The sequence below is a fragment of the Pinus tabuliformis genome, chromosome J (assembly GCF_031772625.1).
Source record: "Pinus tabuliformis cultivar Carrire ecotype Pingquan chromosome J, CPIR1, whole genome shotgun sequence".
In the NCBI taxonomy this organism is placed as follows: Eukaryota; Viridiplantae; Streptophyta; class Pinopsida; order Pinales; family Pinaceae; genus Pinus; species Pinus tabuliformis.
Genome location: NC_142295.1, coordinates 843,205,462 through 843,228,676, shown reverse-complemented (window position 1 = coordinate 843,228,676; position 23,215 = coordinate 843,205,462). Strand labels below are relative to the sequence as shown.

The window sequence follows — 23,215 nt, the reverse complement described above, 5'->3', positions numbered from 1 at the left end:
GAAATGCACTAATACACAAAAAAGGCCCAACAAACACTTTTATATCGGAACTCAAAATTTATAGAGCCGCATTTATAAACCCGTTAGGTCCACCTTTATCGCTATCGCAATTCGTATGTTGCATAGGCCCCGCTCCTTTGTATTGCTCTGATGCGATATTGTGATGCGATATCGCGATCGACGATCGCATATCGCAATGTCTTCAGTCCCCGGTAAGTCCTTCCTTTGTGTTATAGCGATGCGATATTGCAAGTTGATCTGGGCCGTTGATCTGCACGCTTGATCAATGGTCCTTGTTAAATCACGCTGATCGCTATCGCGATTTCCATAGGGTTGCCTCCGATATACTCCGCTGGCCTCTCTCGATTGCGATATCCCGATTCAATCTGGACCGTTGATCTGTCCGATCCAAGGCTCTGGTGCAGCAGCATTTGAACCTCTGATAGCTCTGTTTTCTGCCATTCTTTCACTATTTTCCCTTGCGATAGTGTTTTCGATAATTAATATACATGAAGACTTAGAGGTTTTAAGATCCATTTTGGATCAGACCACGCTGTCAAATTGGCTGCTCTCATTTCTATACAATGACCTAAACAATGATTCCATATTTCATGTAGTCACTCTTCAATTGATGAATCTTTTGTGGCCCTTCTCAAACCATGTAGAAGAAGATTTGTCACGCCCCCAGGCCGGCGGTAGTCTTTCAACCGCGCTTGGCGAGGTGCGGCACCACCGAACACTTTCTTTTCACCAATACTTATGTTCGTGGACTACGCCTAACCACTTATCCTACTGAGTTTTTGTTTCGCAACCAAGTATTATTATGTTTCCTTTATACCAATGAACACCCATACACATTCATTAACATCAACAATTATAAATGAAGAACACAATTGCACAGTATAAAGGGAGGGGAAACTCCCTGAACAATGAGTCTGCCCAATAATATATTATACAATCTTTACAAAGTTACAATTCTTTACAAGTATACTTGGAAACACCAAGTTTCATACTTAGCCAAATTTACATCATCATCACACCTCTGTGTGATAGCCAAGAAATCCTTGCCCAAGGCGGGCGAGCACGCCCTCACACGAGCTGCCTTCCGCACTTCACAACCGAACCTTGTCTTCGTGCATGACGGGCGGGTGACTCCACCAAGTCACCAAAACACCCTCTTCGCACAACCAGCTTCACCAACGTTTCACCGTGCACCCTTGCACGACGGGCGGGCGCTCACCTGAGCTACCCAAGAACCCGTGCGAAGTTGTCTCACAAACCGAGCGCCCACGCCTTTGTTCAACTGTCGGGCACTCCTTCGCACAACCGGGTGCCACACCCGTGCACGCCCTTCTCCAACTGGCGGCCGACCTCTACCCGCGCCCTCACCCAAAACCAAGATATGTGCTACCTCCATGCGGCCTTGCCCAAGAGCGAGCGCATCACCAAAATCTATGCCTTCCCTTCTTGCTGCGTCCACACTAGATCTGCGCACTTCTTTTCACATGATGAGCGAGTTCGTTGATGCCAAATGAGCTCCAACACGTGCTAGTTTATACGAGTGGCAGGGCGAGGTCTTGGCTACCCAGCCGACCTGCCCACACCCTCATCTCCATCGCAAACATCTCTAAACTTCATGTCGGCCTTCATCCAAACGCCCATAAGTGTAGTCGGCCTTGCTACATTTGTTGCTCGGTCGTGGGTACTCCTCCATGCTCCCACGCATATATAAACCCATCGCTCAACCTTCTACACACTCGCATTATAACATAACTCCTTTGCATTGTAGGTCTGAGCTCGCACTTCGTCGTTTCAAGCTATTCGCCATCGCACTTCAAGCTGGGAGCGTGTGTCAACGACTGCAGGTCCTTACATCCTCCTCCACCTGAAGTCGTTGTCGTCCTCGACAACATGCCATCCTGGTAGCCATCCACCAAGATCATCATCAATATCTGTCTCATCCTTGGTCCATGATGTCAACTCCTCCACATACTGCAAACATCCCTGCAACATATGTAGAACTCCCATCTCCATCATGTGTCGTCCTCATCCTGTGAACTGTCCTCCTCGTCTGCCTGATGCCAGCATCTCTCCGTGCACTTTCGGACCCCATGTTTGAACTAGTTGGGTAGCTAATCCAACTGTCACGCTCAAGCCATGAGAGTGAACATCCTTATGCCTTCACCAGTCTATCTCGGATTTTGCCACATACCGGAGTCACCAAGAATCTCACCCATGGTCAGGTCCATGGAAACTCCATCCCATCTGCAACATGTCATGATGCTTGATGCCAAGCCATCCCTGCACCATCTGCCATCCCTGCTCAACCTGTTTTAAGGACTCACTGCCATGAGCAACTAATAATGAGCCCCATCTTCTTTCCTATCTAAGAAGATGTGGAGGGAGTAGAGCCTGAAAGCTCACAGTCACTAATCATCTCAATCCATCTGTCAGGATTCTCTATCTCCATCCTTCGTAGATAAGTGACCCGATCCTCCTCCCGGACATTCGGCCTCACATATGCCTCATCATCATCACCATCACCATCATCTTCAATCGCTTCTAGCCTTCTTGACAAATCCAAGATACTATCAGAAAGTGTCCTGATGATCAATGACTACTCGGTAAGCTTTGTCTCAACTGTAGACAACCGCTTACTCATATCTTCCATTCGCTTCTCATCCTCCATTTGCATTACTGCCAACTTACAATCAGGCTTTGTCACACCAATGGTTTGTACACCAATGGGTACATCTTCCCTTCCATCGTAAATGTACAGCCTCTACGTGGAACAATCATAGCATCGAATTGTTTCAAGAATTCCATCCCAGCACAGCTTCATAGTCGTCTATCTGCACTATAGTGAAGTCGACCTTCCCTATCCACTCACCTAGTGTTGTGTCCACCTTTTCAGCTATACCAAGAACACAATCAGGAGGAGAATTGACCGTCTTCATCTGTGCCTTCACTGGTACAAATTTCAGCCCAATTCTTCTTACAGTATCTTCACTCATGAAGTTGTGAGTAGCCCCACTATCCACCATAGTGAGTATATGAGCACCCTCAACCTTCATCCGAACATACTCCAAACTGTTCCTCTCAGGATCCCTCCAAGAGACCACCTCTGTAGCAGCAGCAGCACCAAGTATCTGCATCATCCCCACAGAAGCTTCTTCATTCTTCGCATTAGATTGTGCAATCATAGCCACTTTTGGTCTTGAAGGGCAATTCTTCACCGTATGTGGTTCAACACATATCCAACACTTCAAGGCTTTCTTCGTCTTCGACTTATCATCTGATTTCAAAGCATCATCCTTCTTCTTCTCTTTCGGCTTATCGGACTTCTTCTTCCTATCATCAGAAGTCTCATCATAATGCTCCACCAACCTGTCCACAGCAGCAAAAGCTTCCTCAAGTGTTTTAATCTTCTGCCTCTTCACTTCATTGTGTGCCCAAGGCTTCAATCCAATAATGAAATTTAACACCTTGTCCCTCCCCGCCATGTCAGGAAGTTCCAGAACCGCACTTGCAAACTCCCGCTGATATGTCTGAAGGTTCCTTATTTGCTTTATGAACTTTATCTTCATCCTTGCTTCCCACGTTTCATCTTGAGGACTGAAATGGGTCTGCAAAGCTTTCTTCATCTCATCCCACAAAGTAATGTCACCAGCACTGCCATTGGCGATCTGATCCATCCTTCTTCGCCACCACATCTTAGCATCCTTCGTCAAGAACTGAGCAACTACTTTCACCTTTGTCTCATCATCGGATAGACCCAATCGTTCCAATTATTGCTCCATGTCCCATAGAAAGTTGCCAAGAGTCTTTGCACTCCTTGTACCATCATAAGATTCTGGTTCCTTGACTTTCACATGAGGCACTCCTCCACCTGAGTTATACCTCACGGCCTTCTTCAACACTGTGATCTTATCTCTGGCTTCGTCAAGAGATTTCTGTAAGTCCATGATCTCTGCCAAGCCTCGGTCTCTTGCCTCTTCAACCTCCTTGACCCTTACTTCAAGTTGTGTACACATAAGGTCAGTGTACTCGTGTTGAGTCCAGAGTTCATCGAGCTCTTCCCTCATCTTCGATTTGGCCTCTTGATCTCTCTCAACCAATTCCATCTTCTTAGTCCAGAAAGCTTCCAAGTCCTCCATCTTCTCCAACACTTTTTCAATGAATGCCATGGTGGCATCCTTCGCACCATGACTAGACCCAGCCTGAGATTCATCTGCCATTGCTAACATCTTCCTCCTTCTTTGCGATCTAGTTTTAACCATCCAACAGTTTCACCAAGATGCCTGCAACCTGAACCAGCCCTTGTTCCACTTATATGTGAAACAACTTCCTTCACCTGCAAGTACCTGCTTCACTGTCACCAATTTCCAAGTGTCTACACACCTGCTTCACCCAGCTTCCTGCAAGACTCCTCCAAGTCTTTGGACTAGCTCTAATACCAACTGTCACGCCCCCAGGCCGGCGGTAGTCTTTCAACCGCGCTTGGCGAGGTGCCGCACCACCGAACACTTTCTTTTCACCAATACTTATGTTCGTGGACTACGCCTAACCACTTATCCTACTTAGTTTGTGTTTCACAACCAAGTATTATTATGTTTCCTTTATACCAATGAACACCCATCCACATTCATTAACATCAGCAATTATAAATGAAGAACACAATTGCACAGTATAAAGGGAGGGGCAACTCCTTGAACAATGAGTCTGCCCAATAATATATTATATAGTCTTTACAAAGTTACAATGCTTTACAAGTATACTTGGAAACACCAAGTTTCATACTTAGCCAAATTTACATCATCATCACACCTCCATGTGATAGCCAAGATTTCCTTGCCCAAGGCGGGCGAGCATGCCCTCACACGAGTTGCCTTCCGCACTTCACAACCGAACCTCGTCTTCGTGCACGACGGGCAAGTGACTCCACCAAGTCATCAGAACACCCTCTTTGCACAACCAGCTTCACCAACGTTTCATCGTGCACCCTTGCACGACGGGCGGGCGCTCACCCGAGCTACCCAAGAACCCGTGCCAAGTTGTCGCACAAACCGAGCGCCCACGCCTTCGTTCAACCGTCGGGCGCTCCTTCGCACAACCAGGTGCCACACCCGTGCACGCCCTTCTCCAACCGGCGGGCAACCTCTACCCGTGCCCTCACCCAAAACCAAGATACGTGCTACCTTTGTGCGGCCTTCCCCAAGAGCGGGCGCATCACCAAAATCTGCGCCTTCCCTTCTTGCTGTGTCCACACTAGATCTGTGCACTTCTCTTCACATGATGAGCGAGTTCGTTGATGCCAAATGAGCTCCAACATGTGCTAGTTTATACGAGTGGCAAGGCGAGGTCTTGGCTACCCAGCCAACCTGCCCACGCCCTCATCTCCATCGCAAACATCTCTAAACTTCATGTCGGCCTTCATCCAAACGCCCACAAGTGTAGTCAGCCTTGCTACATTTGTTGGTCGGCCGTGGGTACTCCTCCATGCTCCCACGCATATATAAACCCATCGCTCAACCTTCTACACACTCGCATTATAACATAACTCCTTCGCATTGTAGGTCTGAGCTCGCACTTCGTCGTTTCAAGCTATTCGCCATCGCACTTCAAGCCGGGAGCGCATGTCAAGGACTGCAAGTCCTTACAAGATCCCTCTCACACAAACACAACCATAGTAGTTCGTTATCAAATTACTGGCTCCATTCTCTATTTTTTTCCACATGGCTTGACTCTTTTCCTGTCAACTATATTCTTTCCTAAGTAGACAATGGATTTTCTTTCGCTTCGCATTGACATATTTAAACCTATGGACAAAATGGAAAAGGATCAAGCTTTGATTGCACTGATTTTCACCAGTGATTTCGGTCATGTGGGAGACCCGTGAGATAGTCCAGATCATGGTCTGTGTACTATTCGACTCTCACCAATGAATCGTGAATACGAAGAAGCGATGTAACACACCACACAAATGCATAGATGATTTCGGGTTGCTTGATTGTGTTCCTTGATTACGGTAGAAATTATGCTTAGAAGGAGTTCCATGTATCGTCCAGATGCATGCAAAGGAAGGATTAAGGTTAAAGAGTTTTTTTTCATAGTTCATGCTTTGGATATCAAAACTGAGGAGAAGAACCTCTCACCACTTTTGATCAGGATGATACACACATATATAGGAACGAAAAACATTTTGAAGGAATTTTTTATATACAAATGTAAAAAAAATAAAAATAATGATGTTGTTTTTTAGGTTTATGTGTTTTATATTTGAAAGTTGTAGTTAGCTTTTTTTACTCCCTTGTTATTTTGTAATTTTTTTGAGGACATTCTTAGTCTATATTTAGATATAGTGGTATGTAAGTTTTGGAGAAATGTATTGGAATGACAATTGTCATTACATTAAAACCCACATATGTTAGTAAATGAAGGAATCGCCAAGGTTAATGGATCCTCGAAGGGTGGAGTGTTGGATTATCCAATGCTCAACAATCTCCCCCTAGCGCAATCCGAGGGTGTTTTAAACTTGAGAAATTTGACTTTGATATCATTTTTAGTAGTTTGTTACCCCAAAAATTCATAGGTGTTAGTAAATGGATGCATCACCACAGTTAATGCATCCCCCAAAGGTGGTTAAGCACATGTCGTGAAACATTAGTAAATGGATGCATCACCATAGTTAATGGATCCCCCAAAGGTGGTTAAACACATGTCATGAAACATGCGGGAGCACTGAATTATCCAGTGCCCAACAAAATGGCTCTTGTGGAAAATTGAAAATGGGGCTAAATTTATTCTTGGTCTTGACCCATGGATAGAATGCAATGGTCACCATAAACTCTCTAATAGGCTGGTGGGTTTTTTAAATCATTTGGGTTGTATTTTTATTGCAGATGTTGCTAGGTGGGTAGATGCAGCTTTAGATAGTCAAGAGTGGCTTCCAACTCAGTATTTAGGCCTTTCTCATGTTTATGAAGGTGAATGGAGCCCTTTTGTATTGAATTTGGGTAAAGATAGTATTGTAATTAACAAGGAGGAGGAAGACATTATCAGGTGGTATAAGAATAAACTAAGTGGAATTTGAACAACTAGATTTGGACATGATGTGCTCATTCAAGACAACCCTCTTACATCTTCAAAATGGTGGCATATATTAGTTTGGAAGGGACAAGACCCTCTTAAATGCAGGTATTTCCTTTGGTTGTTGTTGGAAAGAAAAATATTCACTTGGGGTAATCTTGTTAAGCAAGGATGGGTAGATCGTGGATTTGTGTTTTGTGATGGATGAATGAGGAGTCTATATCTCATTTATTTATTCATTGTCCTTTTGTAATTTCTGTTTGGAAGGTGGTTTTCTCTTGTTTTAACATTGATGCTTGGTGGAATCGAAGCTCAATTGAAGAGTGTCTTTAGAATTGGAATGGAATGTTTATTTCCTCTTCCTTTAAATTCCTTTTGATCTTTGTATTGTGAGGAATTTAGCTAGGATGAAACCTCTATCTGTTTGAAGACTTTGTGGTTTTCTCTAAAGTCATAATACACAATGCAATATCTTCTTATCTTGACCAAGTGAAATCACTAAAAGGGAAGGAGATCATGCTTATCAGATATGTGGAGCTGCTGACTAGTATAGTGTGGATATTCTTTGATGGAGCCAATCAGAGGGATGTTTTTTGTGCGGATGTAGTCATTTTCTTCTCCTGAAATCCGATGATTAAATGTAAACTAGGTATTGGCTAATACACAAATTTCACATCTGAACTCCTTGCTATGTAGTGTTCCATGAGGGTCTCCCTTTTGAAGCAGGTAAAAGTATTCAAATTGTATGGGGATTCAAAAGTCCTTGTAGATTTGTTCAATGGAATAGCTAACTTAAGCGTCCTTCATTTAGAATCATGGCAAGGGAAAATCCGCTAGCTATAGGAGAAATATGATGATGTGCAAATTCTTCATACTTTGAGGGAAAATAATGCCTTGGTGGTTATGTCATCCAAGGAAGCTATGCTATTATATATTGGGTTAGTTTGCATCTAAGAGGTGTCTAATGGTAATGTGTTGTCTATTTTTTTCATTTAATTTGTTTGATTTTGTTTCAAATGGGATTTAGTTAAGTTTGAAGATATTTTTAGTATAAGATATATTTGGAATTTTTTTCTTAGCCTAGTTTTATGTTAACAAATGTTCTACTCTACAACCAAGGGATTGCACTTTTTTTATTTCCTATGAAATATCAAAAGTATGTTTTTTCTTTTGAAAAAGAGGTTATGTAATATTTTTTATATGGGTAATTTTGATAGGTAGAGGAATTGTGCAACATCTTCATTGTCCCTGCTATGGTTTCCCATGTGGTAGACCATTACAGTAAGAATGTTATTTTATATAAATGAATTATGAATTAATGAAAACCTACAACTTAACAAAAAAAAAAGGCTTGTCTTATTGTTATATGTTTGGAGTTTTTGGCTAGAGTTTAACAAACAATTTTTTATGTAATAATGATATTTTGTTCTTTAAAATGTAATTTTGATTGTATATATGGAATCAATACATGAAAAACCTTTGAGGCATTAGGATTGTAGAGAGCTTACAATTCAAACTTGTGATTCTCACAAATCCCTACCAAATTTTAAACAAATTGGACAAAAAAATACACACACAAAAATTCAAAAATGTATACAAGAAACATAATGAATAAATCAAACTAAAAGATATAAAGATATTATATTTCTATAAATAATTTATTATGATTTTGTTTAATTTTAATATATTTAATTTTCTTAATTATTATTATATAATTTTGAATTAGGTTGTGAATTTTTTATATTTAAATACATTATTAAATATATAAATCAATTCCACATCTAAAAAATAAATAAAAAAACTACACCCTCCGTTACAAAATTCCTAAATTTTTTGTTGTTATTTTATATATATTTATATAAGTTTTGACAATAAGTCTTTACCTTAATAAAATATAGTATTATATTTGATTTATTATATAAAGATACGTAATTAAAATTTATAACAAATTAATATTTTTAAATTAATCTTGAAAGTTATGTTGACTATGATAGAGAAACAAATCAATGTTAATTTAAGCGGATGATTTGAGGCAGCAGCGTAGAGATATTCTTCAGAAAATCATCTAAAGTTTGGTTAAGCAATACGATTAAAATACTGATTACGTGCTAAACAGATAAACACAAAGAGAGTTAGTGTTCATGAACTGCAGCCGCCATGATCTGTCACCGGCGCTGATAAGGTGGCAGAAAGCTCTTTCATAGTCTTTGCCAACTATATGTCAATGAAAATTCTTAAAATTGAATATATTTCGAAAGACAAAAGGACAAACTTAAGCATCAAGAGAGGATTCCTCCTTGAAGATACATGAATTTATTAGGGTAGCTGTAAGGACGATACATGAATGTACCAGAGGAGACGTAAAGGTAAATTCCAGATGTGACGTAAAGGTAAATTCCAGATGTGAGCACATATGCTACCTCTCTTAATCTAGTGCTCCATTTGGCACGATGGCAAAGCATTTGTCTTCATTGCCATCCCCTATTTCCCTTACTACCCTACCACATTGACTGGTCCTCATCATCTCACTCCCAACGCCCATGTAAACACGTGCCAAACAAACTTTATGGAGAAGAGACAAATTAGGCATCTGGCCCGGCTACGAAGCTTTGTTTTTGGTGACAGAAGTTCTCCTGTACATTGCTTATTTATAGAAATTTCCTACAACTTGACATTCCATATAATGAAAGCTCATTCGCTACCTCTGCTAATCCAGCGGCTCATTTGGAAAGATGGCCATGCCCTTGTCTTCATTGTCATCCCACATTTCCCTTACTTCGACACTGGCTGGACCTCATCATCTCACTATCAATGCCCACGTGAATACACAATGCATTCCACGTCTCTTTAAAAGAAGCCCTGCCAGAAAACACAGAAACATCTACCTACGATCGGGTACACACATAATTTTAAGTTTATTTGTATTTTTATGTCGTGTAAGTTTTATTGTACTTTATTTCACGATAGTTTCAACTGGGCTTCTTGGTATTTTTGAATATGCAGGTTCACGCAAGATCATTGCTAGCGTTGGAGAAGGCACAACCTAAATTGCATATCAATTGGAGACTGAAGATCTTTTAGATATTAATTTTATTGATGTTAGAGTAAAAAATTGCTATTTATTTAGTAATAATTATTTTATATAAATTTTAAAGATGGAAAGAGTGAGGATTATTCAGATATAGATTTTAAAATAAACAATTGTTTGCTAATTATTGAATAATAGTTATTTTATATGATTGAAATTTAATGGTAACTTTTTATTTATTAGGTTAACTTTTGTAATTATTGATATAGTTGATGGAGGACATATATAGAATTTAAAATGAAAAATCAAGACAATAATTGCAAAATATTTAAATATTTAATTTTCTTTTAAAAATATATTTATATTGATATTAAAAAATAAAAAGTCTACTTTAAAAACTAATGAAATGGCCGTTTATAAAAGTGACAATCAAAATTACAACTAATGAAATGGCAGTTTATAAAAGTGACCATCAAAATTACAACTCAGGTATTGCAGTGGGATCATTGATGACAACTAAAAAACACAAACAAATATGTTTAAAAATAACTAAATAAAATAATCAGAAATATATAAAACAGCTATACCCGTCTTACAATGGATATAACATTTTGGCTTATGGGACTAAGCCAAAGTAAATACCTGATGCATTGTTATAATAGAGTTAAATAGATTAACTTTTCTCATAATAATTAGATTAACCTTTCTCATGATAATCAGATTGTGAGATATTCCAAAAATAACTTTCAATTGATTTAAGCTCCAAACGTGAATACATAGGGGATCCAAAGAATCAGAGCAAATCTCTCTCACTCTCGCACGTGTGTACGTTGGGTGATGAATGAAAAAGAAGACACAACCGACGGGGCAGAGATGAACAGAATCGGAGACAAACGAACGGTGGAGGAGAAGGGTTGCAGACTCGACCAGGAATGCCCTAGGCTTCGAGCCGGCCCTAGCGTAGAAAATCGATATAAGTCCGTACAAGTAACAATTTCATATATATATATATATATTTTCTAATATAAATTTTTTTAATTTAACATTTTGCATTCAAACGAGGGGATCTTTGTGGTTGCACTGAACTAATTAAAAACTTTGGAATATCTTAAAAGTTAAAAAATAATTTATTCATCCATAATATTTTTGAATAATTTTTATTTCTTAACAAAACATTATGGAATATTTTTATTTTTTATTTATTTATTTATTTATTTATTTATTTTTTTAATTTTTTTTGTATAAAGACTAATTCTATTAAGAGAGAAAAAATATAGTACAAACAAGCTTGCGAGCAAGCGAAGCAAAAAGCGAGGGAGCCAATGGAGATAGGCTCTCTACCTCGCTCCTTAGAAACAGACAAGGGAAGGCCAAGGCCAAAGAGAACACGGAGAAGCAAAAGAAAGAACTAAGCAGAGAAAACTACCCCGAGGGGTCAGTTCCTACCACCCGACATTTTTTTCCTTTTTTCTTGCTTACTTTGACCCACCCAGAGGAGTTTGGCTGAGCCATTACAAGTTGTAGATTGTTCTGCACTGGCGGCGGAATATCCTTATCAGAGTCTGAGGACGAAGAAGAATGAGTACGTTTCTGAGAAATCTGAGGGTCAGAGGGGACTGCCGGGTCGACCGAGGGAGCGTCCATCGGAGTCTCATCATTCTGCCCGTCTGCTATGGTTTCCTCCTCATCCGAGCTGGAGAAGTCTAAATCGTCCATACGACAGGGTGGCTCACAAGGATTCCAGCGCTTGGATTTGGGCTTGCGTTTCAGATTCTTCTTTTTGTCGAGGAACTGGGTGCAGGTACTCTGGAGGTGTCCCGCTTGATAACAATGTCGGCAACGGAAGGCTGTATTCTCGTAATCCAATGGTTGAGTCCAGTGGAAATCTCCCATCTTGAGATTGATCTGATCCGGCAGTCCTTTGCTGATATCTATTTCTGCACACAGTCTGCCATAGGTGTAGAGACCATTATCCTTTCTGGAAGTATCTGTAGCTAGGTAGCGTCCCAAAGTGTCTCCAATGGCTAGGAAGACAGAGAAATGCCATAGATGTGCCGGAAGATTCGGGAGCCTGACCCAAATGGGAATCTTGGTGATGATGGCTGTAGAAGGGTCAAATTCTGGAAACCAAGGGGTGAGAAAAAGCCCAGCTGAGCCCCAGAACCAACGGCCTCCTGTTAAGGCCTTTTGGTAATCTTCATTTGAGTCAAAAACCACAATGAAAAATCCTTTTGAACATAAGTAGATCTTGCTTTTTTTGGTCCAAGAGTTATGGATCCATTGATATAGCTCTGCTGTGCGAGGCCAAAGCCCATTAAATCTGCATATAAGTGCAGATTCTGCAAAAATTTGGTAGCGATTTTCAAGCTCAGGATGAGAGCAGTTGATAGAAGGAATTTCCTCTGATTTGTCTACCATAAACTGTTTTGGAGCCCCATTTGGTTGGGCTGCTTTCGAAGAGGTCTGAGGTTGGGCATCAACATTATGGAATATTATATTAAATTATTTGAAAATTTATTAAGTCAAATTGATTGGATGGTGTGGAAAGAATGAACCAAACAATTAAAAAATAATATATATATATATATATATATATATATATATTTTCTTTTTGTTGAATGAGAGCCTCTATTTCTATTTCCCCAGCTTATGATTTCCTTGCCCAATTTTGAGCAAATTTGAGCTCCTAAACAATAGAAAGGGTCCCTATTTCCTTGGGTAATTCCTAAGGATTGATCAATTGCCTACATGCATCAACTGTATAATCGACCAATATACAAATACTTTTACATTAGCCTTACTTCCTCCACTCCAATTTATATTTTTTGTCATCCATATTGATGCATTCAGTACGGAAAAAGTGGAGGAATCAGCGCATGGGACCATTTTTACCGACGAGACCTAGTTTGGTGAAATAGGGTCTTAAACCTTCCGGGACCATTTTGAGGCATCAAACAACATTTTTTGGGGGTAAAGTTTTCCTCTCTAGTGCCACACCTTTTCATGTTATTATACACATAGAGATCTTTCGAATGAAGCACGAAGCACATCAATCATAGTCTATATGCAAAAGTGATGCCACTCAGAATTTGACCTTTCCATTTTCACACCTATGGTTCAGAAGGAGTTGTGTCAATCGCTATTATTTATGGAAAAGGGGCTAGCCATCTGTTTGTGATATAAAATAATCTAGAAGATTCTATATTGTAACTCTAGTTAACAGTTGATGTAGTCAAACTCTTCCACTAGTAGGTTTATCAGGTTGTGTTATAACCAAGCCACTAGGAGGAAGAGGCATTGCATTATTTCGAGAGAATTTTATTCCATAGATGAGCAAAGATAACCAAGAGAGATAGGAGGTAGAGCACAAAAAAAGGATATGTGCACTCTAGCATCCCGTGGGCTAGAAACATTACTTTTTTGTACCTCTATCCATATTTCCAAACAGAGAAAGAGAGTGAAGCGCCTCACCTTCCAGCTAGGTTTTCTCCCGAAAGGGTTTCCCATAGCATATCTTGTGTCTTATGTGTGTGTGTGAGAGATTATTTTTTCGTTCTCTATTTTTCTACATAATTTTCATTCACGTGCATGCACAAATTATAGTGAAATTTATAGATCTAGAAGTTTAATAATACTGTAATAGTTTAAAAATTCAAAATTTTAATATATTATTATCAGATGTGTTGTGACAAACCCTCAAGTGGAATATCCATGGCAGTTTTCAAATCATTTGGTATCACAACAGTTTTCTTTGGGTATTTTTTGGAGATTGCAGGGATCTAGATCAGCGGAACCGAAAATCGTAAAATCCTAATCATGGCTAATGAATCTATAAACGAATATCATGATCTTGTGGAGGTGAGGTTTATGCGGCTGGAACAAAAAGTCATAGATATCAACCATAATGTAAACCTCCTCATGGTGGTCTTGAATAAAAAGTTGGGGATATATGGAGAAGATGACAGTTTGAATGCAGAGGACAAATTTGAATGGGGATCAGAAGATCGGGGAGAAAGAGAGAACCAGTCAAAGAAATAATCTGGAAAATATCAACCTAGTTCGAGTGTCGTGAATCAATCCTTGTTTAAAATGGAAGAAAAAGATGACATTGATGCTATGAAGTTGAACCACTGGTTGCAGCCATTGTAAATTTATTTCGACATCCATCAGATTGAAGAAGGATGAAAAAACTCATTTGCGTGGATGAAATTGGAGGGCCATGCACTGAGTTGGTGGGAAAGCCACACAGAAACCATAAGGTTAGAGGGAGAACCTCTAGTGACTAAGTGGGAAGATTTCAAAACCCTTATTAAGTCACAGTTTTATCCCATTGGGTACATGGAGGACCATTGGATCCAATGGATTACTTCAGGAAAATGTCAGGCCAAAGCATGGAGGAGTACACCACATAATTTAGAAAGATGGCTATAATGTTGGGTATCCCTCCAAATAACCCAGATGTACTCCTCAAGTATTAAGGGGGTATGCACCAGCATCTGTGCGAACAAGTGATGTTGTTCAAGCCCAAATCAGTGGATGAGGCTTGTGTATAAGAATAATACCTGGAGAACATAGGCCTGAAACGAGTGAAATCAAGTGGGTCAAAGTAGAAGGAGAAACAAGAAGCTTCTGAGGAGGGGAAGAAGAAGAAGAAAAAAGGGGGAAAATATAAAAATAAGGCAATCACAACACACTGGTGCAAAGATCCTAGCAACCATTACAACCACTACAACATTGATGGACATACAAAAGAGAAGTGTTGGAGGTTGCATCCAGACCTAAACCCGAACAAAAGGAAGAAAGCTAATAAGAATAATAATCTCATGGCAACGGATTCGAGCAACCAAGTTGAAGGAAGCTCGGATGTGGATGAGAAGATCGTCTATACATTAGTGCAAAAGGAGGTGAATCTAAGTAGCCTTCAGTAACAGGAAGGGAAAGAAATGACCAAACTGTTCATATAAAGATAGAGGTCATGAAGACAAATATTTATGCTCTATTTGACTCAAGATCTCAAGCGAATGTCATTGCAGTGGATCTGGTCAAGAAGTTGGGGTTGGAAGTTTATGATCATCCAAACCCATATCCACTGGGATGGGTAAATAAGGATGCAAAGCTAAAGGTAAAAAAACAATGTAAACTTAGATTTACTATTAGTGTTGATTTTATTGATGAAGTAGATCTATATTTAGTTCCCCTTGATGTATGTGGAGTCGTGTTTGGGAATCCATACATGTACATGCGTGACGCAAAATTTATGAGGATAACTAACAAGCACTGACTCATGAAGGATGGAAAATCGTTTATCATCAACGAGCACAAAGGAAAGTCAAAAATTTCACCGGTAAGTGCCAACCAAGCCAAGAAATTGACTAGTTCCAACAAGAAGTATGTTTTATTATTTTTAAGAGAAAGTGAGTCTGAAGAGGAGGCAATAAGAGTTAAGGCATCCCTGCAGAGTGTACTAAGAAACAAAAACATCAATTGGAGTAGTTGTTACAGGCATACATGGATGTGTTCTGAGAGCCTAAGGTTTTACCACCTAAGAGATAAGTGGAGCATGAGATCCAACTATTGCTAGACTCCCCATTGCCAAATATTGGGTTGTATAGGAAGTCTATTATAGAAGAAAGTGAGGTGAAGAAATAGTTGCAATAGCTACTGGAGTAGGGTGTCATTCGACTAAGTACATCACCATGTGGGTCACTCATCATCATTGTGCCAAAGAAGGCTGGTACTTGTCGGATGTGTATAGATTACGAGAAATTGAACAAAATCACACTCAAGAATAAATACCCCCTTCCCAAGATAGATCATCTTCTAGATCAGTTGCAACAAGCAAATTACTTCACCAAGTTGGACTTAAAATCTAGATATCACCAGGTTCGAGGCAAATAAGAAGACACCTGGAAGATCGCCTTCAAAACCAAATGATGAGCAATAGTATTGCAGCGAGAATGTTGCAACTCTTGGGGCTACCAACTTTACTTTATCAACCCAAGGTTCGTACAAACTTGGAGGGGGCAGTGTTGTATACACAAGTATATGCGATGGGTCCGCCCTGTCACTGCTAGCCTGGCGATAGACCACTATGGTTTTTCAAACCAGTATTCTATTGATTCAAAAGAATCTTGATTACCAATGAGAAAAAGGGGAATTTACACTAAAGGAATTCTTGTCTACTGTAGTAAGGAAAATACTGGAATTAAATGCTTAAACACACCATTCACCTAACTATTGCTAAGAGTATTTGCTCTAAAATAATGCTAAGTTAACATGTGTGTGATCCTATTGTCCTAGGCATGCAATTTGAAACATCCAAACATTATACTGTTGTGCATGTAAATGAACAAAATAACTCTTTTTCCTTTTGTCCTTTTTTTTGTGAAAATGTGAATGCTAACTTCTCTTGGTGATGTGGCAGGTGGATTAGGGATGATGGTGAATGGTCAAATGGCTTCAGAGGAAAGCGGGGGTCTTCTCCTATCTTCCTAGGTTCTTTTTCCACAACTTAGCCTCAAAATAGGCCACTACAGGTTGACCTACAGGATGTCCTAATGCCTCCTACAGGATGTCCTAATGCTCCTACAAGATCCCCTGTATTCCTACAGGATCCGACCGAGAGCAAGAGGAGTGATTTGGAAGGTGGTGTAGGGCTTAGGGAAGGTGAATGGTGGGAGAAATGAGGCAAAGGAGTGGCTAGGACTCCTTCAGATCTCAAAACAGAGTTTGTGAGATGGTTGGATTTTCTCAACAAGCTTGGAGAAATGTTCTTATGGAATGATGAATTTGGTGCAGGATTTAGTGGCAAAAGTGATAACCATGGATGAATGAGGTTAGGATGGGGTTGTTGGTCATGAAATCTCTCTACACTGCTGAAACTCCTACACTGCATCAATCACTGAAATTTAGCCATGAATCATGTTAAATAAGAAAGATTCTCAATTAACTAAAGAAATTCTAATTTCATGAGCTAGTTGCCTAGTTCATGCATGGGAAAACTTGTAGAATAATGTGAAACCTTTATGAGATCTAATGCAAGGTTGAAGATATCAGAAATGACAACTAAATCCTATTCTTGAAAACTAGTAAAATGTTGGCCTAAGTAACAAAAAACCCTAAATTCTATGAGAAATCAGAATTCTGTCTTTTTGGGGCTGCATAGGAGTTCTTTCCTCAAGCCAAGGTTTATGAAGGGAGGAGTGAGGCCAAATCCACCTACTAACAAATTTTTTGATATTTCTTTATCTTCCTAAGCTACTGCTAAATCAATGCACAAATGGAAGAAAACTAATCAAATCCGCAACTACTTGCAATGAAATAATGCTTAAGACAATTCAACCATTAATCTATGAAATCAACTAAGCATACAAATAAAAGAAGAGGAGCCTTTGTTGCTAGGGTTGGGCCCTAACCCAAGAGCTTCAGCCCTCTGATTCAACTCAATGCTAGATCGAGGAAATGCTCATTCTCATTATCATATAAGAAAATTACATAAGAATGTCTTCCACAAGTCTTGAACTCGAAAAATGCTTAGAGCTTTTACATCAAAAATTTGAATCCTAATGAGGCTCTAGGCCTATTTATTTATACAACTAAAGTCTCCAATGACTTCCTTAAATCAAGGGAGGCTTGATTCCCAAAATCAAGATGAATTGGCTCTCTAACTGTCACTTGCTCAGTTGCCTTTTGATCTTCATGACTCGGCTGCTTGTGACTTCGAGCTAGTGTGATTTAATGGAGGAATATTCAAATGAATGAGGAGTAAACGAGGAGGACCTATCTCCTACAATCTCTCCTCCTTGTCTCAATCTTGTTTCTACCCTGAATTAGCCAAAATTTCCATGATTTTCTCTCAAAAACCTACAACCAATGCACATTAGTCCACTAGGCATAACATCTCACTTTTACTCATCTCATTAAGCAAAATATAATCAAAATATGTAAGGAATTATGAGAAGAGTTGATTTAAATAAGCTTGGAGGTGTATTAAGGTCCATATAGTTACCCAATGATGAGGCTCATCATCACCCCCCTACTGAAAGTGTTTCTCATCCTCTAAGCAACTCAATCTATATCCATGTCCTTCATTTCTCTAGTGGCTTCCCTAACATCCCATGCTTCTGTTGTAGTTTCCTCTTCCTGTGAATAGAATCTTGCCTTCCTCTCTATCTCCTCCCACTGCTTTCTTTATTCCTCTTCCTTCCTTCCTTCCAACATTCCTAAGAGCAGTGGTGGACTGAGTCTCAAGCCAATCCAATTGACTTTGAGTCTTTGGAGAGCTTGCTTGTACATGGGTGTTCTATTTAGTGCCTCTCTCATTCTCTGAGGAGAATGGTACTCTCTGATTTTCAGGCTGTAGGGTAAAGTATTCCATCTCATTTGGAAATCTTGCATGTTGTGATCCCCTAACAACTTGAACATGTCCTCAAAGTGTGTGACTGCTTGATCTTGGGTAGCAAGGTACCTAGGTGCAAGCTTAGGGTCATTTGCAATCAGGTTGTGGGTGTTGATAATAGCCATTGGATTTGATTGCTTATCTCTTATCATGAGACGTTGTTGGCCGGATAAATCGTTCTTGCGGACAAGACCGATCTCCCTAGTATCTACAGATATCTAGCAACAAGCAGAACAAGCAAATCTATCTTTCTCTAAATATTGCGATTTATAAATAAAAACCAAGAGGTGTTTTAGACCCTACCTTAAGTCCAACGCTAGTTTGTGGCAGCCACGCTTTGACCGTCCGAATGAGTTTCCTTTTAAGAACCTGCAAACACAAACAAGCACACATCAAATAACACCTGCATAGCTAATATAATAAATCATATTCATCATGGTGATCAAGAAATCCATGAAATAAACCATAAAAGACAGCTTATTGAGAAAAATAAACTTGATTGTATTAACTTTGAAAATAAGAAGAAATTTACAACCTTTGGTGCCTTGATGTTGTACAAGCTCCTCCCAGGGTCCAAGCAAGAATCTCCTCTACTTTGACAAGCCTCACACTCTTCCCAATGAGATCAAAAAAAGGTATGTAATCTCTCCTCTCAAGCTCAATTAGGAAGACTAAATTCCAACAGCATTTACCCTAAAAAATATTCAGCTTTCAACCTCCTTAGTAACCAGCCCAATGCCTCATTTTATAGTGCAGAGGAAGGAAGTTACAGGTCCACCTATGAAGGGATAGAGTCCTCCTTCAAAGGGATAAGCTCCTCACATCAAGGGGTTAGCTCCTTAAGGTATGGGATGCATGAACCTCAAAGGAGCGAACTTGCCACCTCAAGATTCCCTCTAGAAGCTTCTATAAATAACCCAAAGTGAGTTTTTAAGAATGTACTTGCGCCTTTTTGACTTTTACAGGGGTCCGCACCCATTATAGAAATAGAGTGGTCAAGTACGTAGGGGACATGACTAGTAGGTATGGGACCGCAGGTAATGCTAAGAGAAAGTGTGGAACCAGAGTTTTAGAGATTTTTAAGGGCTTTCTCTTATTTTCCAAGGCTTGACATGAAGAGCTGAGGTTTAAGACTTGCAAAGGAGGAAAGTATGAGTGGTGATAGACTCACAATGATTGCAGAATGTCATGGTGACAATATTTTGTGCAACAGAGGTTCTGTCTCTTATCTTTCCATTACTTTCTTCATCTTTGCAGCTCTTGCCTCCTGATGATTCATCCATGATTCCAAGGCCATCAATTGCAAGTCCCCTAGTTTTGAATTTGGATACCACACATTTAGATCTGTCAAGGCCAAGTTGTGTAGGTAAAAATCAGAGATCTTAGCTCTATCCTCCAAGGTGCTTTCATCATAAAGATCAATGAATTGTCTATAGTCTTGGAAGGGCATAGTGCCTCTTTATGCTAAAGTCTTAATTTGGAATTGTATCCATTGTTCCTTAAGATACAATGCATAAGACTTTGCTAGCATCCTACACTGGATTTCCTCTAAGGATAAACTGGCCATGGATGCCAATTTACTTTCTCTCTCTTGTAACTGTCCCCTTATCCATTCATTCTCTTCTTCCAACTAAACTTTCATCATTTCCTTTTTTCCCTTATGCTGCTCAATTCTCTGCCCATCTCCTTTACTTTCTCCTCCATGTGGCCTATATCCTCCACTCCTTTAGATTTGGAAATTTGCATCCACCTGTGTGTTCTTGCCCTTTATTTTTCAAGCTTAAAGAATAATGGGATGGAAAATTTCTATGGAATGACCCTACCCCCTTCAATGAACCTGTAGTAAGAGTCAAGGTTGGGTTGAGTACTAGCTTCCCTCAATTCTGGATCTTCCTTCTTTGTTTCTTGATGAATGATCCCTTCTTGGTCCATTTTCTGAGTTTCCTGTAGGTTTAGCAGATTTTCCTGTAGGATGACCTCTCCTTCCTGTAGGTCCTTTTGTGTCTCCTGTAGGAGACCTTTTCCTTTGGATGAGGCGGACCTGGTGACAGGCTTCCTAATATAAGTGATGGGAGATTTGGGAGAGGCTTGTCCTGATGATCCTTCTCCTTAATTTTTCACAAGAGGAGCTACCTTTTCTTGCTGTTTTGGGGATTCTTCAATGAAAATAGGAACTTTGTTTGAGGTTTTCCTTGTTTGATCCTTGTATTTTTTCTTGTCTTAAATTACAATGGGGTTTGTCTCTGCCTCTTCCCTTTTTGCTTGATAGGTGTACTTAGGGTAGTGAGGGAAGTTGTTGGCTTTTTCTCAGTGGGTTTTGGAGATACCCTTGGTGATTCCTCCCCTTCTTTGCCTTGAATTGTAGACCTTTGTTCTTCCTTGCCTTTTGTTTCCTCTTTTCCATTCTCCTTCTCATACTTGTCTTTCTCTCCTTCTTCTCCCTCCAGTTCTTCACTTTGTTCATCAATTTCCTCTTTTGCATCTTCTTCTGTCCTATTCATCACTTTCCTCCTCCTTTTCCTTCCTCTGCTTCCTCCTTTGTTTCATCTTCATCCCTCTCTATTTCCTCTTCATCCCTCTCACTAGCAGTGGGGATTTTGTCATATTCAAGGGTTTTTATTTCTCCCTCTGTCTGCATGTCTCTGAAGGTTGTCCATGTAATAGGGAGTCTTAGGCTTTGGAGGGCATATTCTAGGATAAGGTTGATTAACCCATGATGGGTTAGCTATTGATGTTTTCCTTCTTGCACCTTTATGTTTGTATTTATCACCATTTGAAGAAGAAATTAGGGTATGCTTAGTCTATTTTGAGGAGGTGTGTTTGCGCCAAACCTTAGTTCTTGGAGAAGCCTGAAATGGTATCCATATACCACATTATATCTTCCTTCACATGATATATGCTTAATGAGATTGTAGCTAATTTCATTCCAAGGGTATGGCATGCTTTCTCTTCTGACCCCATTTTTGTCTTCCATTGCCTCCTTTCCTTCCAAAAAAAATTCTTCTTCGCAATTTGGTTGTTACCCTTATCTTCCTTTCTCCAAGGAAACCCTAAAGCAAGTGTGGTGATTCTTCCTATGACTTCAAGGGTGATTTATACTAAGAGGCCTTTCACCACAGCAGTGGCATGGGTCCTAGTTAGTGGTATGAGTGAGAGAGAAAATTCTCTGGCCACCTCATCATCGTATCCACTCATTTTTTCAAAGAAACCCATCCAATTGTGCCTTGTGAAGATCTCTACTACAGGAGGGTGCTGATGAATTCTCACTGTGTTTGTGGGTTCCCTCTTGTTAAATCCCCCTATCATTTTTCCTTGATGATTGTGGAGGCTTGTATGGGTCTAATTGAAAATTCTAGTGGGTGAGAGATTTTAAATGACAATTCTGTATATAATTCCCCTAGACTACAATCTCCTTAACCAAATGGAAGATGTTTCTATTTTTTTTAACTTGGAAATTATGGGAAGGTATAGATCCTACCTCCTGGTTACTACATGATGAAGCAAACCTTTGATTTTTCCCTCTCTAAATGCCCACTGCCAATCCTATAGATGACTGCTCTATATCCTGTAGGATCTTGTAGGATCTTGTAGGTGCTCTTGCACTAAAAAAATGCTCACTGTCTTTCCTGTAGACACTACTTCAAGAGCCCAAAGAAACCTTGCTTTGATGTATCCTCGAGATTGTGAATGCTTCCTATGCATGGGAATCAATGTTTTATTTCCTCATATGCGTGATTGTGTGGGATGGTGCGCTGGCGACCGAAGAACGAGCACCCACTTTTGGACCGTTGGTCCCACTACCACTTTATCATTCCTCCTTACCTCATAATAATCCCCCACTTCGGTCATCCGTAACTTAACCATTTTTGGCCTCATCTCCTCTTTCTCTTGATTTGACTACTGTCACGTGTGTAGTGAACTAAATGTATTCTCCTTGTTGATTGGTTGAAGGTGGCCAAGTTAACTGGCCACCTTTGCTTATAAAACCAACTCTTACACAAATCTACATTTTTGATCATATTATGCTAACGAGAGAGATTAAGCGAGATGACATACCTGTGGTAAGATGCCTTGATGATGCTTCTTGTTGGAGAATGATGTCCTTGTTGTTTATTTGCTACATATGTTTTTAATTTTTATATTGGCCTCCTTTGATGTGCAGGTACTGGAGGGTGATTTTGATGATCCTGTTGCTGCTGCTAATCCCTGGAGGAGCTTCCTTGACAATAGGATCTCCATGCTGAAGATGACTTCAACCTGTGAAAGTTCTTTTTGTGGGACATGTTGCTGTAGGATTTCCTACAGGAAATCTACAAGATGTCATGTAGCTGCCTCTCCCTCAAATTTTTATTCTTTCCTTCACTTCTGGAGCATGAGGATTGTTGTCATGGGTAGAGACAGGGTCTAGTGATTTGTAGGTGAGAGGTATAGACTTCAAGTACCGTTCCCTTGTCCTCTTCTCTTATCCTATTTTTTTTTCTCTCTGAAAACTGTAATCTTTTTGAAACTGACTTATTGGATGAATGCAGGTGTAATCATGGTGGTGAGAGGCATGGTGATGAGGTGGTTAAGTAAAAAAATTATTTTTTTGACACAAGCAGGTCATCCCCTTGCTCTAGGGTCACTTTTCTTGGGATTCCCAAGCCACTGTAATTCCTATAGGATCATCCGGTAGGTTTACAAGGAATCCTGTAGAAAAC

The 23,215-nt window shown here is 39.8% G+C and overlaps 1 pseudogene; it reads left to right on the top strand.

Moving 5' to 3' along the window:
• The first annotated feature begins 12,215 nt into the window (after positions 1–12,215).
• LOC149229331 (U-box domain-containing protein 45 pseudogene) overlaps positions 12,216–23,215 on the top strand; it is a 29,415-nt pseudogene continuing 18,415 nt past the window's right edge.